At 46.5% G+C, this 18,384-nt stretch overlaps 1 protein-coding gene and 1 pseudogene across 1 annotated transcript in view; both read left to right on the top strand.

Moving 5' to 3' along the window:
• The window catches only part of LOC102479195 (contactin-associated protein-like 3), a 215,268-nt gene that overhangs the window by 32,389 nt on the left and 164,495 nt on the right, over positions 1-18,384 (top strand).
• On the top strand, positions 12,775-14,091 carry LOC102478776 (26S proteasome regulatory subunit 4 pseudogene; annotated as a pseudogene).

The following is an 18,384-nucleotide window of genomic DNA, read 5'->3' as shown; positions in this document are numbered from 1 at the left end:
TTCCTAATTCACTGGTTCCCAGCGGTTTGGATTCGGAGTATGTCCTACACATAGGACTGGTGCACAGAGACAGACAAACTACGAACCTACGGCTTGCGCATGTTGTGCAGATATACCGGATGCACATAGAGTCCACTTAGGCTGTTCTTGGAAGGGTCCTGGGTCTGTAATTGGGACATTAAGGACTTGGGCTTGGCCTCAGGACAGTGACCGACGGTGGAGGTGTGACTCGGGCCACTGCTGTGCCGGCAGCTGTGACAGTGCCTGTGTTCGCTTGACCCCACAGGGCCATGCCACTGCAGGTAGCGTGCAGGTGGGCACAGAGCACATTTTATACGTTTGTATAGATAGGAGCAGAGTGAAGTAAATGAGGAAAATCCCAAAGGGGAATTGCAGGTGTTGAGTGTTTTTAAAAATATTGACCTCACAGTCTTAACATGTGGAGAAGGAGGGTCAGGTGGTGTAATGGTTAAGGTGCTGGACTCCCACATAGCTGACCACAGTTCGAGTTCCTGGACTTGGTGGCTTGAAATTCACACTGGGCTCATGTACAGTGTGCCCAGAATTCCAGGAGGAGAGGAAAGGAGAAGGGATTGTGCCGTGGCCATCCCCTTGAGAGTGTGTGTGTGTGTGGGGGGTTGATTTCTTGCTTTTTGTCTCTCTGCCTTTCTGTGTCTCTGGTGAGTACATGCACCCTATAGCAAAAATCTTTGGGAAAAAAATGCTAAGAGGATGAGAATACCCGGTCAGCAAACGTTAAACTCTCAGCAGTAAGTCAGGATGTCCACTAAGAAGCTGGACACCACCAGCCATGCCTTCTTTAAAGTCCTAGTCTGGGAGACATACTGGTTACTCCAGGGTCAGCAAACCTGTGTGCAGGGACACATAGAAGACCATACAGTGTCCACTGACTGCTCAGCTCTGCTCTCGCGGTGGGAATGAGCCACAGGCAATGTACACTATAGATTAAGAAATGTAAGTAAATGAGTATGGCCGTGTGCCAATAAAACTTTACTGATAGACGCAGGCAGCTGGCTGGCCTTGGCCCTGGCTGTAGAGAGTGGACCATGGTTTAGTCCATTCCATAGGTATTTAAAGTGTGAGGTAGGGATCCAGCTTTATATTTTTCCAGATGCCTACCTAGTTTTCCAGTGTCATGTATGGAACAGCATTAAGTACTTATGAACAGCAGTCAGCATGGGTGTAAAGTGCTCATCTTCATCAGAGGCTCTTTATGTTCTGCAGTGAGGGTTGGAGGTGTAGCTGTAGTTGTCTTCATAAAGGAGACATGTTAGTCCTTCCCACAGTTTTTCTTTATGTTGGGATGAGGTCTTTGCTTTCTACTTCTGCCTTATTTTATGACTGGGTTTCAGAGAAGATCAGTTTGTAGTTTGCTCTACCTTTGAGAAAATAGATGTTTTTGAAAGTATGTATGCCATATGACCGTAAAATAATAAATATTTTAGGCTCCCTTTTCTAAGTTTCTATTTTTACTTTCCTAAGCCCACTTACTTAGAGAAGAAAATAGTACAAGAACCATGAAAATTAGAAATAAAGAAAGATGATCAATATTCACATTTTGAAAAAAAAAAAACATGTGGAAAAAAGTCAGTAGTGTTCTTTCTTATGAAAATGATGTGGGGTCAGCAGGTGGTGTGGTAGTTAAGGTTGGACTCCCACGAGACCCGCCAGTTTAAATCCCAGACCTGCTGCCTCGCTTTCTCACTGTCCCTCTCTCTCCCTCTCTCTCTGGTGAGTACACATGCCTTATAATAAATTAAATAATAATAATAAAAATTTAAAAAGAGAGTAATGGAAATTAACATAGCCATTATAGAAAACAGTATGGAGGGAGGTCTCTTAAAAAATGATACTAGAGCTACCGTGTGATCCGGCGTTGCACCACCGTGTGATCCGGCATTGCACCACTGTGTGATCAGTATTGCCACCACCATGTGATCTGGCTTTGCACCACCGTGTGATCCAGCATTGCACCACCGTGTGATCTGGCGTTGCACCACCGTGTGATCCGGCATTGCACCACCGTGTGACCGGCATTGCACCACCGCGTGATCCGGCATTGCACCACCATGTGATCCGGCAGAACAAAGGATCTGAAATCAGAATGTCCCAGAGAGATCCACTCTTGTGTTTATCATGCACTGTTCACAGTGGCCAAGATATGGACTCAACCTAAGGGCTCCTCAGTGGTGAATGAATAAGGGAAATGTGGAAGGGCCAGTTGGTGATGTGGCGGTTAAGGCAGTTGGATCCCACATGGCCAACTACGTGGTTGGAGACTCAGACTCAGCAGCTTGAGAAACAAGGTTGGTGCCGGAGTGAGTGCCCAAAATTTCAAAAGGAGAAATGAAAGAGAAGAGATTCTGACTTGACCATCCCCCATAGGGGGTGCTTTTTCACTTTCCCTCCCTCTCTGTATCAGTCTCTCTCTGGCAAGCACATGCACCCTCTAGCAAATTTAAAGAAAAATAAGGCAAGGAAAATGTGGTCAGCATACCCAATGAAATACTAGGAGGAAATCATTATTCGTGACAACATGGATGGACCTCCAGGGCATTATCCTATGTGAAGCGAGCCAGGCACAGAAAGACATAAACGCGTGTCACCTCCCTTACTGTGGACCCCCGAGGGCTGAGCGCACACGAGTGGAGAGTAGAGCCGAGGTGGTGGTCACCAGAGGCTGGGCTGGGGCAGACCCTGGCTAAAGGTTGCAGAGTTCCACTTAGACAGGAGTAAGTTTGTGGTATCTCCTGCACAGCGTGGTGACTGTGGGTAGTAACAGTGTGCTGCATATTTCAAACTTGCTGAGAGGGTAAATTTCAGATGTTCTCACCCCAAGAAAGGTAAGTATGTGAGGTGATGGTATGTTTCCTAGCTCAGTCGGACCCTTCCACCTGGTATGGATCAGAGCATCCCGTTGTACCCCTCAATATGTATGTTTACAATAAGTCAATTAAAATGAAAACTCGAGATAAAAATCAGTCATTTTTCATTCTGTAGTTTAAAAACTAAAGGAAAGAAGGATTTCACTTTTTATAAGATGCCAAACAATAAAATTAACAAGGAATGTTCCAAAAAAAAAAAAAATGAAAACACCATCAAGTGGCACAGAAGGCTGGAGTTAACCGTGGCCTTGGATAGCTAGACCGGACAGTATGGCACTGGGCACTCACTTGAACTTAATCCAGAAATGAAGGGGGACTTTCGGAGTCTCATACTGAAATGTTTCTGTGCAGGAACAGCCAAGGCAGTTACTGGAAAGAATATAGTAATGGGCATCGCTGCCGTCAGCTAGAAAGATGCTTTAGGAAGCTTAAATCGAGCCTTTCAGTACTAATTAATATTAAGGTTCGTATCTGATGTTAATGCAATGATCAATGAAGAGATACAAGATTCATTAATGAATATATTTACACAATTAGCGTATAATAAATGTGGCATTTGGATCAGGAACAAAAAGGATAATTTGGTAAGTGATACTGGGGCAGCTAGGTAGCTTCTGTAAACATAAATACAGCTGTACCCCACCCTCTACCTAATTAGTACAAAACGAACCAGGAGCTTAAAGCGCCATGCACAGAGCAGGCCGATGTGACGTGAGGACACGCTCTGTGTGAGAAGCTGGGCAAGACACGGGCTGTCGAGCGAGGCTGAAAACCCAGATGCCAGGAAGAATAGACTGATAATTAGATTAATTTAAAAATACTGTGTTGAAAAAAATGCTATTGAAAGGCATCAGACTTAAGTAGGGGGAAATTTAAATAATACAGTCACACTGCTACTGATGTTTCTGTCCGCGCCTGGCATGCCGTTAGGAGCATGCAGGCCCTGCCTGGAGCCTGGGTGTGCACGGGCGGCACCGCCGAGGCCCCTTCAGCACCCACCACGATGTTCCCCCCCCCTGTAAAACGGCCCCACGACCCACTTCTCAGGACGTGTCCCAGCGCCATGTGACCCATGACTGACTGACAAAGAGCTGACTTTACGCATCAGTCTCTTACAGATCATGGATAAGACCAGTACTGCCATTCAGAAACAGACAGGGGGAAGACGGTGCCGGAGGGAGGACTTGCTTTCTTTTCATTTTAAATGTGAACGTTTGATCTGCTGTTTCAGAATACAAGTGAACAGCACATCCGACCGATGATATAAGAGCACAGTGATTAGCATAAAGCTTAAGATTAAATAAAGAATCAGTTTAAAGAGAAATATTAAATATTAAATAATGAGGGCTAAGCAGTCACTGATGCTTAGTGTGTACCAAATCTTATTCCACAGACTTTATTTATATTTAAAGTTTTTTTGCTATAGAGCATGTGTATCCTCTGGAGACAGACCAGCAGGCCATCCCCAATGGGATGGCCACACCACAGTGCCTTCTTCATTCTCTTGGGATTTGGGGCACACATGCACATGATACCCAATGAAATACTAGGAGGAAATCATTATTCGTGACAACATGGATGGACCTCCAGGGCATTATCCTATGTGAAGCGAGCCAGGCACAGAAAGACATAAACGCGTGTCACCTCCCTTACTGTGGACCCCCGAGGGCTGAGCGCACACGAGTGGAGAGTAGAGCTGAGGTGGTGGTCACCAGAGGCTGGGCTGGGGCAGACCCTGGCTAAAGGTTGCAGAGTTCCACTTAGACAGGAGTAAGTTTGTGGTATCTCCTGCACAGCGTGGTGACTGTGGGTAGTAACAGTGTGCTGCATATTTCAAACTTGCTGAGAGGGTAAATTTCAGATGTTCTCACCCCAAGAAAGGTAAGTATGTGAGGTGATGGTATGTTTCCTAGCTCAGTCGGACCCTTCCACCTGGTATGGATCAGAGCATCCCGTTGTACCCCTCAATATGTATGTTTACAATAAGTCAATTAAAATGAAAACTCGAGATAAAAATCAGTCATTTTTCATTCTGTAGTTTAAAAACTAAAGGAAAGAAGGATTTCACTTTTTATAAGATGCCAAACAATAAAATTAACAAGGAATGTTCCAAAAAAAAAAAAATGAAAACACCATCAAGTGGCACAGAAGGCTGGAGTTAACCGTGGCCTTGGATAGCTAGACCGGACAGTATGGCACTGGGCACTCACTTGAACTTAATCCAGAAATGAAGGGGGACTTTCGGAGTCTCATACTGAAATGTTTCTGTGCAGGAACAGCCAAGGCAGTTACTGGAAAGAATATAGTAATGGGCATCGCTGCCGTCAGCTAGAAAGATGCTTTAGGAAGCTTAAATCGAGCCTTTCAGTACTAATTAATATTAAGGTTCGTATCTGATGTTAATGCAATGATCAATGAAGAGATACAAGATTCATTAATGAATATATTTACACAATTAGCGTATAATAAATGTGGCATTTGGATCAGGAACAAAAAGGATAATTTGGTAAGTGATACTGGGGCAGCTAGGTAGCTTCTGTAAACATAAATACAGCTGTACCCCACCCTCTACCTAATTAGTACAAAACGAACCAGGAGCTTAAAGCGCCATGCACAGAGCAGGCCGATGTGACGTGAGGACACGCTCTGTGTGAGAAGCTGGGCAAGACACGGGCTGTCGAGCGAGGCTGAAAACCCAGATGCCAGGAAGAATAGACTGATAATTAGATTAATTTAAAAATACTGTGTTGAAAAAAATGCTATTGAAAGGCATCAGACTTAAGTAGGGGGAAATTTAAATAATACAGTCACACTGCTACTGATGTTTCTGTCCGCGCCTGGCATGCCGTTAGGAGCATGCAGGCCCTGCCTGGAGCCTGGGTGTGCACGGGCGGCACCGCCGAGGCCCCTTCAGCACCCACCACGATGTTCCCCCCCCCTGTAAAACGGCCCCACGACCCACTTCTCAGGACGTGTCCCAGCGCCATGTGACCCATGACTGACTGACAAAGAGCTGACTTTACGCATCAGTCTCTTACAGATCATGGATAAGACCAGTACTGCCATTCAGAAACAGACAGGGGGAAGACGGTGCCGGAGGGAGGACTTGCTTTCTTTTCATTTTAAATGTGAACGTTTGATCTGCTGTTTCAGAATACAAGTGAACAGCACATCCGACCGATGATATAAGAGCACAGTGATTAGCATAAAGCTTAAGATTAAATAAAGAATCAGTTTAAAGAGAAATATTAAATATTAAATAATGAGGGCTAAGCAGTCACTGATGCTTAGTGTGTACCAAATCTTATTCCACAGACTTTATTTATATTTAAAGTTTTTTTGCTATAGAGCATGTGTATCCTCTGGAGACAGACCAGCAGGCCATCCCCAATGGGATGGCCACACCACAGTGCCTTCTTCATTCTCTTGGGATTTGGGGCACACATGCACGTGTGCCCAGTGTGTTTTTCAAGCCACTGGGTCTGGAACTTGAACTGTGGAATCAGCTGTGTGGGATCCAGTGCCTTAATCACCATGCCATGTGCTGGCGTAGTGCCACGTGCTTTCATCTTATTTACTTGACGGATCTCCACAACAGCTCCATTATGCCCAGATAATGAAGCTAGAGAGGCCAGCTGGCTGTGCAGGGTCACTAGGCTGCTTCTGCTGTCACAGGGATTTGAACCCAGGCTGTCCAGTGGCAGGGCCCACTCAGGCCATCTCAGAGTGTGAAAGTGAGATGGAAACGCGTCAGCCCAGGAGCCGCTTTCTTTTCCTTACGACCTGGGCCGTGCTGGTGGTGGCGTTAGACGGTGCAGGCCCTTGTCGGGCCGTTCCCACAAAATGACATGTCTGAAAGCACCCACCGTTCAGAGTGCTGAAGACAGCAGGCCACAGGAGCCGTGCTCCAGGTCCCCTCAGTGTGCTGTCTACGCCGGATTAACTGATGCCAACACTGGCAGCCCACAGCTATAAAGGATGAGAACACAGAACACATGCCATCGTGAAGAAATAAATACCCTTTAGGAGATTCCAGACACCGTTCCAGAAATCTGCCTGCCTATTCCATCAGCTTTGTTTTATAATTCAGAGTACTTTCCACCTGTTGCTCCCTCCCTCCTCCACTCCGATTCCTCCTTCCTTTTTTTCCTTCTGTCTTTACTCTTCTCTAAAAGACTAGAATAGTTGCCTGCAAAACACCAGGAAGTTGCTGAGAAACTGGCTCCTGGCATTGAGGAGCTGGGCCAGGTCTGGGCTGTAGTCCGAGCTGTGTCTGTACCTGCCCGTACCTGGCTGTACCTGTCTACACCTGGGGTGTACCTGGCTCTACCTGTCTGTACCCGGGTAGGCTACACGAGGCATTTGGTTCTCAGGGCTGCTTCTTTGTGGTCACCAGCTTCTCGGAAAGCAGAGCTGGTTTGGGGCTATGGAAGGCTTTCACCTCAGTTGTGGGCCACAAGCAGGGCTGAGGCATGCCAAGCGAGAGGATTTGTAAATCCGTTTGTCCATTTAGTTGCGGGGGTGGGGTGCTTATCTTCCACCTGAAAAAGACAGTAATTTCTTTGAAGTGTTAAAAGAATATGTTAAAAACCGAGAAAAAAGGGAAGATTTTTCTTTGCATTATGGGATTTGGATTCAGATGCACTGGACGTTTTAAATGCAATAATTGACTAGGAAATGATTTCTGGTTGAATGCACTGGAGCGCTATTATATTCTACCACTGATGTTCGATGTAATGTTTACCTAAAAATTATTTAAATTTAAATAGTAACAGTTGAAAGCTTAGGTCTCCGCTTAAAAATTTCTATAACACAATTGTTTCATTTGTCCTTGTTGGCTCAGAAGCGTTGCCACTGCTGTCTCTCTGTCTGTCTGGCGAGCGCACGCGCCCTATAGCAAAAACCTCTTAAAAAAAAAAAAGAAGGGAGAAGTGGAGAAGGGATTATGACTCAACTGTTCTCCAGGGGGATATTTTCTCAGTCTCTCTCTGAGCACAGGTGTTGCTTGTTAAAATTAAAAACAAAAAAACGGTGGTTCTTAAGCACACTGGTAGGATTTTTTTTTTTTTTGGGGGGGGGAGAGGTTTTTACTATAGGGCATGTGCGCTCGCCAGACAGAGAGAAACATAGAGACAGAAAGCGAGAAATCACCCTCCAGGGGGGATGGCCACGCTGCAATTCCTTCTCCTCCATTCTCCTCTCAGGATCTTGGGCACGCACGCACACACGCCCGGCCTGAGTTTTAAGCCACTGGATCCGGGACGCGAACCACGGTCGACTACGTGGGAGTCCAGCGACATAGCCATTGCGCTAACTGCTGGTTCCCACACTGGTAGGATGTTAACAGCAGGTATTGGATCGTGTCCCGAGTCACCCAGCTGTGCGGATGCATCCTGGTCCTTCCAACGCCACAGATTCACCGTCCCGACCAGCAGCAGGCCACGGGAGCAGGGATGAGGTAAAACCCATGCACCTGCAGGACCTGCTGACCTCCACAGTGTAAACGCATTTTCTTTGTTTACCAAGAATACCCTGCACATCAGAATCACGGGTCAATCAGCATCACTCGTATTCACACATGACACAGAACCAAGGGGGAAAGCCAGTTCAAGACTTGGGGCAGCATGCGAGATAATCATGTTTCATGTATTTCCTACTGGCCATCCTTCCGTTTTTAACACCGCGCTCAGTCTCCCACTTAAAGTAATATCTAAGATCACACTTGGTCTATTTCCCAAAGAACAGTCACCAGATTTCACTCTCCCTCTTCATCCTTCACCCCCAAATCTCACTTCCTGTGGTGACATCTGAGATCTGTGTTTCAAACACTGACTTTTCTAAATACTCACTAACTCAGACCTAGCTGAATGTTACTGTTTGTGTCGTTGTTTCTGTTTGTGCTTCCTATTGGTTGGTATTTCCATTCATTTCTGCCCTTTCTGAGTTCATCCTTCTCGTTGTTCCACACAGTGACTGGGTAGTAGGTAGCGTGCATTTCTGAGTAATCGTCTTCTGGGGTTTCAGTAGCACTTTGCCTGACTGTAAATTTCCAGCTGTGAAGTTATTTTCCCTCACTCCTGACTGTGTATTTCTGCATTTCCTTTTGTTTCTGGAGTAACTACCAAATCTGACCAGCTCTCATTCTTCAGTAGCAAATTGGCTTCTGTTATTATTTCGGGGTTTCTAAAATGTGACCTTGATGTTTCCAGTTCTCCTTTTGGATTGTTTATTGTTTTCCATTTCTATTTCAGCATGACAGGAGCTACAGTAACTTTGTAGCTGGAATAGTCAAAACATACTATTCTTTTTACATTTTTGGAAATTTTCTGCCTTTTTTAGTGCTTTTGGACTCATTGCAGTTTATTGAAACGGGCTTTATGGCAAAGTAAAGATGTAAATATATGGTTGAAAAGCCTACATGAGAGTCTCCAACTGATGTACGCCCAGAAAAACCAAAGAGGAAACAATATATTCAAACCTTCTCTGTTCGTATCCTTTCATTTTACCTGTGTCTCCTCTTGGTCACTTCACATGGCTTTTTCTCTTCCCTCTTTTCCGGCTTTCATCGGAACAGACCGAAACCCACCTCTGTCACCACCAGTTCCATATTTTTCTTCCGTTTGTTAGGAATCTATACATCTTCTTGCTGTAGTGACACTCCTCCATGGTTTGAATGTGTCCCCTAAACATTGAGGGGCCAACATTTGGTCTAATGGGATTAAGAGGGTGGAAACTGAACCCAGCTGTGGAGTTAGGAGGTGGAGCCTTTGGGAGATGATTGGGATTGAACTGAGTCTTCAGGGTGGGGCCCAGGGTTGAATCTGGTGGCTTTAGAAGAAGAGGGACACAGTCCACCTCATGCCTGTGCTGCCTCGGAACTCGGCGGAGTCCCCTCACCTCACCTGATGTTCCCTTTAGCCTTGTATTTCCTAAACTATAAACTAAATAAGCCTCTCTTCTTTCTAAATCCCCAGGGTGGCGGTCAGTGTTCGTGACAGGAAGATGGACTGAAACTTAGTCTTGACATTTTGCACTACACTTCTGACAGTTTAACAGAGCCTCAAACTAAAGATTTGAATTCTTTGCGTGAAATAACACAAGGACGTAGGATGCTCTACCTCTGACCACTCCTTCTCGTATTTATTTTCAGTTGTTCACTTAGATCCATTAGGCCATCTCTCCATCTGGTCACGTCTCCAGCTGTGCTATTTAATAACTACTAGATTCTAACTACTCATAACCTCTCTGTAATCATTTTATTTCTTGCCAAACTTACCTGTTAATACTTCTTGAATAAAGGTTGCTTGGTCTTCAGTTCTCTTGCCTTTTAAAGATTTAATTTTCCTTTTTTATTTTTAAAAGATTTTTGCCATAGGAGATGTGCACTCTCCAGAGAGTTAGAGAGATAGAGAGATGCAAAGAGGGTAAGTGAGAAATCTCCCCCAAGGGAGGATGGCCATGCCACAATCCGTTCTCTTCCATTCTCCTCCTGATATTTTGGGCACACATGCACCCAGCGTGATTTTTACACTACCAGGTCAGGCACTTGAACCATTGTCAACCTGAGGCTTAACCACTACACCACCTGCTGGCCCTAAGGTTTAATTTTTCTGTGACTTTCAATCTCATCTTCATTCTTGAATGACAAGCATACAGTTCTGTGCTAGTAAGTGTTTTCCCTCAGATCTCTGTGAGTTCACCAGTGTCTGCATCTCGTTGTTTGTTTTTTATTCCTATCTCAGGCTGCCAGCTTTTAAAAGTTAACTTAGTTTTTCTACAAACGAGAGCGATCTATCGAGGACCCTGTGTAGTCCTGCACATTCTTGTTGGGCTTGCCAAACATGCAAGGCCCTGGCTGTACCGTGCCCAGACCAGGGCATTTGGAGCAGTGATTCCGAGAGGAGATGCCATGTCCCCAAACAGACCAGGCGGGCCTCTGCTGGCTGTGGAGCAGGGAAGCCCTACTCAGTGCTCCTGTGCTGTGCACCTGCCCACTGTGTGCCCTCCTGCCCCTTTGGTTCTATTACTTAAGGGGCAGGGGACCCCACGATCTTCATAGAGCCATGTGGCCAGTTTCTGTAATGGCGCTATTTTCCTGCTCATTCTGGGTTACTGTAAACTGCGATGGCCCAGGCTCTGATGACACTGGGCACCTGCAGTTGTTTTCTAGTCTCTCATGGAGCTTCTGTGTGAATCTTTCCTCTAAAACTGTGCTTTTCAACAAATGATGTCAAATATCGGGTCTACATGCTAACGGCTAGAAGACGTGTCACACTGTCTTTTTATTCTGAAAAACTCAGCCCAGATGGGGATTTCATTGTGAGCGTCCTTCACAGTGGAACCTTAGCTCTCTGTCTCCACAGCGAATACCTGCCTAACACAGGATTTTCGGTGACGTAGATGGGAACAGTGTGAGAAACCCTTTAAAACAACTTTCTTCTTGAAAATGAAAGGACAAGCTGACTCGTCACGTCTGTGGAACCGTGTGGTGGAGGTCCGTGGGCACAGAAGCAAGCGCATCCCTCTGATGGCTGTGTGTAAGGACCTGCCAGGGAAGCCCCGGGGTCTGAAGCACATGGTCTCTTGTTCCTGATCACAGTTACCCCGTGCCGTGCACGAAGTGCTGTTTTCTGACGACTGGCCAGTCTCCCTCACCGTGTCCTTGGAGAAGGATGGAGTTCTTTGGCGGCTCAGTGAAGAGCTATGAGACAGCGCAGTTTTGGAAAAGAGACGAGGGTCCAGGCTCTTTCCTGGAAGCAGCCGAGAGCAGTGAAGGCGAAGGCGGGTAAGCAGGACTGTCCAGACTTAGCCTCACACGTGTCGGGCGCAGAGGTGTTCAGGTCGATCTCAACTCGGGCATCGGCAGTTGTTGGCATTTAAACTCCTGTCCTCTGTTTAGGTTTATCAAAATGCTCTTACTGGGAACCAGCAGTTAGCGTAATGGCTATGTCGCTGGACTCCCATGTAGTCGACCGCGGTTCGTGTCCCGGACCCGGTGGCTTAAAACTCACTCCGGGCGTGTGTGCGTGCGTGCCCAAGATCCCGAGAGGAGAATGGAGGAGAAGGGATTGCGGCGTGACCATCCCCCCTGGGGGGTGATTTCTCGCTTTCTGTCTCTGTGTCTCTCTCTGTCTGTCTGGCGAGCGCACGCGCCCTACAGTGAAAATCTCTCAAAAAAAAAAAAAGCTCTTACTCATGTGTCACCTTCCTTTTCTAGCTTTGAGATTTAAGGACTCAGTACTCCATTACTGCTCATTATAAGAGAGAGAAAAGAAATATTGTGTGAGCTGTGGAAAGAGAACCCCATGGAGCGCTCATGCTACTCCGGCAAGTCCTTCTTAGCTCAGGTCCCACTGAGAGCAGCTCAGGTACAGGAAGAGGCTCTGATGTACTGTACAAGAGTTGACAGTTAGCAGAAAAGGTCATAAGAAGTGAACGCCAGATAGCCCTGGCAGTATTTTTCCATCTGTGCATCTCCAAATAGTAAGTGAAGTGGTAAAGGGATTACATTGTCAGTAGGTTTGCTATCCTTAAAGAAGTAAATGCATTTGACCAGTTATGTACTGAGTTTATGGAACCATCCAGATTTTCTTGAAAAGCACTGTAGTGCCCCTTTAACTGAGAAGAGTTTGGTCTAGCCTGTACTCGTCTCCTGGGGCTTCTGCTACAAAATGCCAGAAACTGGATGCTTAAAACCGTAGAGATGTGCCCTTTGCCTATTTTTAAGTTGGACTGTTTGTATTTTGTTGTTGAGATGTAGGAGCTAGGGCCTTAACCACTGTGGCCTGGTGGTTAAGGCAGTAGATCCCACATGGCTGATGGTACAGTTTGAGTCCTGGATCTGGCAGCTTAAAAGACCTATGTGGAGCAGCCGGAGCAAGATGGGTCAAAGTCAGAGTGGCGGTCATGGTCCTGGAGGTGGCAAGAAGGATGACAAGGACAAGAAAAAGAAGTATGAACCTCCTGTCCCAACTAGAGTGAGGAAAAAAAGGAAGAAAACTAAGGGACCAGATGCTGCCAGCAAACTGCCACTGGTGACACCTCACACACAATGACAATTAAAATTATTGAAACTAGAGAGAATTAAAGACTACCTTCTCATGGAAGAAGAATTCATTAGAAATCAGGAACAGATGAAACCATTAGAAGAAAAGCAAGAGGAGGAAAGATCAAACGTGGATGATCTGAGGGGGACCCCAATGCTGGTAGGAACCTTGGAAGAAATCGTTGATGACAATCATGCCATCGTGTCTACATCTGTGGGCTCAGAACACTATATCAGCATTGTTTCATTTGTAGACAAGGATCTGTTGGAACCAGGCTGCTCCGTCCTGCTCAACCACAAGGTGCATGCAGTGGTAGGGGTGCTGATGGACGACATGGATCCCTCGGTCACAGTGATGAAGGTGGAAAAGGCCCCATGGGAGACCTATACCGATATTGGGGGGCTGGACAACCAAATCTAGGAGATTAAGGAGTCTGTGGAGCTTCCTCTCACCCATCCTGAATATTATGAAGAGATGGGTATAAAGCCCCCCCAGGGGGTCATTATTTATGGTCCCCTGGCACAGGAAAAACCTTGTTAGCCAAAGCAGTTGCAAACCAAACTTCAGCCACTTTCTTGAGAGTTGTTGGCTCTGAACTGATTCAGAAGTACCTGGGTGATGGGCCCAAACTTGTACGGGAACTCTTTCGAGTTGCTGAAGAGCATGCACCATCCATTGTGTTTATTGATGAAATTGATGCTGTTGGGACCGAAAGATATGACTCAAACTCTGGTGGTGAAAGAAATTCAGTGAGCAATGTTGGAACTGTTGAACCAGCTGGATGGATTTGATTCAAGGGGAGATGTGAAAGTTACTATGGCCACAAACAGAATCTAGCGCGTATTAGACCAGGCCGCATCAACAGGAAGACTGAGTTCCCCTTGCCCGATGAAAGACCGAGAAGCGCATATTTAAGCTTCACACAGCAGGATGACACTGGCCGATGATGTAACCCTGGACGACCTGATCATGGCTAAGGATGACCTGTCTGGTGCCGACATCAAGGCAGTTTGTACAGAAGCTGGTCTGATGGCCTTGAGAGAACGGAGAATGAAAGTAACAAATGAAGACTTCAAAAAATCTAAAGAAAATGTTCTTTATAAAAACAAGAAGGCACCCCTGAGGGGCTCTATCTCTAGTGAACCACCATCGCTTCAGGATAGTGGTTGGCAGTGTCCTGAGGTGGGGAACAGGTTGGGAATGTGCCCAGAAGAATCCACGTTCCGACTGATTTTTACTACAAACCTCCCGTGTGTCTGCTGGAGTGTTATGTGGAGGGCGCCCACTGGGCAGCCTGCGTCTGCTGGTCAGTGTGCGGCACTCTGCTTCCCAATAAAGTGTGCTCTTTCACAAAACAAACAAACAAACAAACAACCTATGTGCAAGCAAGCCCCAAATCCCCACAGTAGAGAGAGATGAGGAGAAGGGACTACAGTGTGACCATTCCCCTGGGAGTGCTATCTCCTCTCTCTCTCTCTCTCTCTCTCTCTCTGGCACATGCCCTCTAGCAAAAAAAAAAAAAAAGGCAAAAAAACTTAAGACTCTTTAATTTAGCAGAATTTTTTTTTTTTGAAGAGGTTTTTGCTACAGGGCGCGTGCGCTCGCCAGACAGAGAGAGAGAGACATAGAGACAGAAAGTGAGAAATCACCCCCCAGAGGGGATGGTCATGCCACAATCCCTTCTCTTCTATTCTCCTCTTGGGATCTTGGGCATGCACGCACACGTGCCCGGTATGAGTTTTAAGCCACCGGGTCCGGGACGTGAACCGCGGTCAACTATGTGGGAATCCAGCGACATAGCCATTATGCTAACTGCTGGTTCCCTAATTTAGTAGAATTTAGTTGAACGAAAAAAAAAATTCTGATTGGTCAGCTGCCAGAATGGCTTCCTAAGTTCTCCAGATAGCCCTGTGTTGGGGTGACATTCATGCACAAGAAAGGGAGAGTGATGTCCAAAGAAACAGAAATGAGGGAATGAGGTCAAGAAATAATTGGGTTGGTGATGGCTTGATGTTTGCCTGCATGAACACAGTGTAAAGGGTGGGCTTTTGAGCAGCACCAGATCCAAGATGGTTGCCAGCAGGAGGCTGGTGAGGAGCTTAAAGGAATCCGCAAATGTGGAATGCAGAACTTCTGTACATCCAGGTTGATGAAGCTAAGTTATTGAGTTGGCACAGGCTTATTGTTCCTGACAACCTCCATATGACAAGGAGGCCTTCAGGGTCTAAATCAACTTTCCAGCAGAGTACTCATTTAAACTACTGAAGATCATGTTTAAAACAAAGATCTGTCACCCGCACATGGATGAAATGGGGCAGGTCTGTCTGTCAGTAGTGCTGTAAACCAGAAGCCGGCAACCAAAACCAGCCAACTAATCCAGTCCCGCATAGCACTGGGGAATGACCCCCAACCTGAGTACCCGCTCCGGGCTGACCTAGCTCAAGAATACTCTAAGGACTGCAACACATTCTGTAAGAACACTGAAGAGTTTGCAAAGAAATATGGGAAAAAGCAACCTGTGGACTAAAATCTGCTACGATTGATTCTAGCAAGTGTGAGCAGAAACCCGGAGTGGTGCATTCAGACACCCTGCAAAGCTGGACTCTGGAAAATTGACACATGCCACCACTTGGTGTTCGCCTTTGGTAGTTACTAACTTTCTACAGTTTTCTTAATCAGAAATGATCTAGGTAACCTGTAAACAAAGGGTTAAAAATTTAAGATGTTCTACTTCTGCTTCAATCCAAAAGAAAGGGTGGGCATTCTGTGATTGACTGAAGTGTAGTTACTATGGTTGGCTGTAACTTAGGAACTTACTAAGGAAGCAGACTTCCAAGTGACATTGTGTTTTGCTTACAAGAACTCAAGAAGGGGTGTGGAGGCTTTCTTAGGCCAATAAAGTTTAACATCGGATATATGGTTTGCAAACATTTTTTCCCAGTTTGTAAACTGCTTTTTTACTTTGTTGACTATTTTGCTGTGCTGAAGCTTTTCAGTTTAATGTATTCAAATGTATCCATTTTTTCTTATGTACCTGGGCTTTTGGTGTCATAGTCAAGAAATTATTGCAAAATCAGGTATTAGGAACTTTTCCCCTTTGTTTTCTTCTAAGAGTTTTACATCTTAAGTTTTACTTAGGACTTCAGCCCATTGGTTAAGTTTTGTTTAGTTTATAATGTAAGGGTCTAGAGTCATTCTTTTGCATGTAAATATCCAGTTTTCCCAACAACATTATTTTTAGAGAGATTTTTGCTATAGGCTATGTGTACTCACTGTAGATACAGAGAGAAAGTGAGGAATCATCCCCCAGGTGAAGTGGCCACATTGCAATCCCTTCTTCTCCTGTCTCTCGGGATTTCAGGCATGCATACACATGCACCTGGCCTGAGTTCAAACCATTGTCAACCATGTGGGAGACCAGCTCCTAACCACTACGCCATCTCTTGGCTTCTCCAACAACATTGTTGATGAAGTTGTTCTACCTGACGTTCTTGTCAAAAGCCATTGGTGATATAACAGAGGTTTATTTCTGGGCTCTGTATTCCATTCCATTGTCTGTATGTCTGTCTTTGTACCAGTACCACACCATTTTGATTGATTAGCCTTGGGCTAAATTTTTATATTGGAGAACACGAGACCACCAACATTGCTCTTATTCTAGATTGTTTTGGGTATTTGGAATCTCTTGAGAGTCCATATGGTCCAATTCTGTTTTCTGAGATAGAAATGAAGCAGATAGTTTCATGAAGGATTTGATAAAAGTTTATTATGAGGAATAACTTTTAGAACTGGAGTTTGGATTCTATGAGTTGAGGTTGATTCTTCTAAGATGTGCAGGCTCCAGTTCTCCTTCCCCCAGTGAGCTGATGCCTTCTTTAAAGGAGTTGAAATAGGGACAAGCTTGGAAGGAAGGCGTGAATATTCAAGGGACAGGTGATAAAAGGGTGCTAGCCTCCCTCCTCCCTACTTATCTGGGCAAGGAGCAAGTCCTCTCAGTGAGGGGCCTGGATGACTGCCCCAGGTCCTGGATAACTCATGTGCAGTGAAGAGTGGGGGGGCACATGGATGGTGTGAGTGTGGTTCATGGCCACACTGAGACACCCCACCCATGACACTTTTGTGGCCCACACAGTCCTTATGGCTAGACAGAGGGAGACGGCCTACAGCCCTTGTCTACAGCAACGGCACGTCACAGCAGCAAGCATGGTTTCTTCTCTACAGAAAAGAACGCAAACTACTGCTGAAGCTAGTTCTTTCTATACAGGAGATGGGTCCCAGCTGCTGAGTTCAGCACGAAGCAGCCCAGGCCCTCCCAGAGGTGCTGGGTGGTGGGGAGACTAGAGGCACTTCGGGCATTAGGCATTCAGTGCAGTTAAAAGCAGTGACCACCTGCAGCCTGCCTTCAGAGCTGGACAGTGACGTCAGGCCACATCCTCGCAGAGTGACTGTGGACGTCGGCCCAAGTGGCAGTCCAGGACAGAAGCATGCTGGCCATCACTGGTGTCAGGAACTTCAGGAGGAGAAGACTGTCCACAAGACAAATGTTTTGAAGCACAGGGACGAGTTGCTCAGGGACAAAGGTCGAGGATTGCAATGTGATGATTAGACTTGCTGGTGCTCAAGTGACAACTACACAGGCGGTTACATGTGGGCCAAGGACCTCCGCGAGGTCACAGGACCCCTTCAACTGCGCAGGAACTGCCTCGCTCTTTGGTAAGAAGGAGGCTGTCCAACCTGGGGGCAGTCGCCATTTCTATACCACTCAAGCGTCCCCTCCCCAGTTCCACTGTTCAAGGAGGCCTGAACAGCATCCAGCATTGACCCCTGAACCCTCCAGTGAAAACTAACATGGTCATAGGGGTTTTTCTACTTCAGCTCCTGAACACTGACACCGAGCCAGCCCTGGTTTGCCGTGGAGGTTTCTGACCCGGTCCGGTCCCTGAACTTGTCGGTATTTATTTCCCGTTCCCCTTCCTCAGAGGTGTTCAGGAGACAAGAGAGAATTCATCACAAGGGAACGCCATGTGCTGTCATGTCTCGTGGGGGATGGCCTGCCTTCCAGCTAGCGGGGCCTTCTTCCTCGAGGCCCTCCCCTGGTCGGAGCCCCCTGTAGTCATCAAACTGACATCTCAGAGCACTTCTGCCCACTCAGGCCCATTGTCTGCGCAGTCAGGTGCCACCCCCTCCTGGTGACCCTGGCTCCCTCATGACCTGGGTCTTTGGATGAGGGGATGAGCCTGCAGCTATCCCCCAGCCCCCAAAATGAGAGTGTCCCTGTGGTACGAGCCACCATGGAGCCCGCCTAGCCCTTGGGCATGGCTGGCCTTCTTGGGCATGGCTGGCCTTTCCCCCAGAATGGGCAGAGGAGTCACGGCCTCCTGGCTACGTGTACTTCCTTTTCTGCACCTGCTCGTCTGCCCCACCCACAACAA

Source organism: Tupaia chinensis, unplaced genomic scaffold (assembly GCF_000334495.1).
Source record: "Tupaia chinensis unplaced genomic scaffold, TupChi_1.0 Scaffold148378_1, whole genome shotgun sequence".
Taxonomy (NCBI): Eukaryota; Metazoa; Chordata; class Mammalia; order Scandentia; family Tupaiidae; genus Tupaia; species Tupaia belangeri.
The sequence above is the reverse complement of the archived record's forward strand: the minus strand, read 5'-3'. Positions and strand labels throughout refer to the sequence as shown.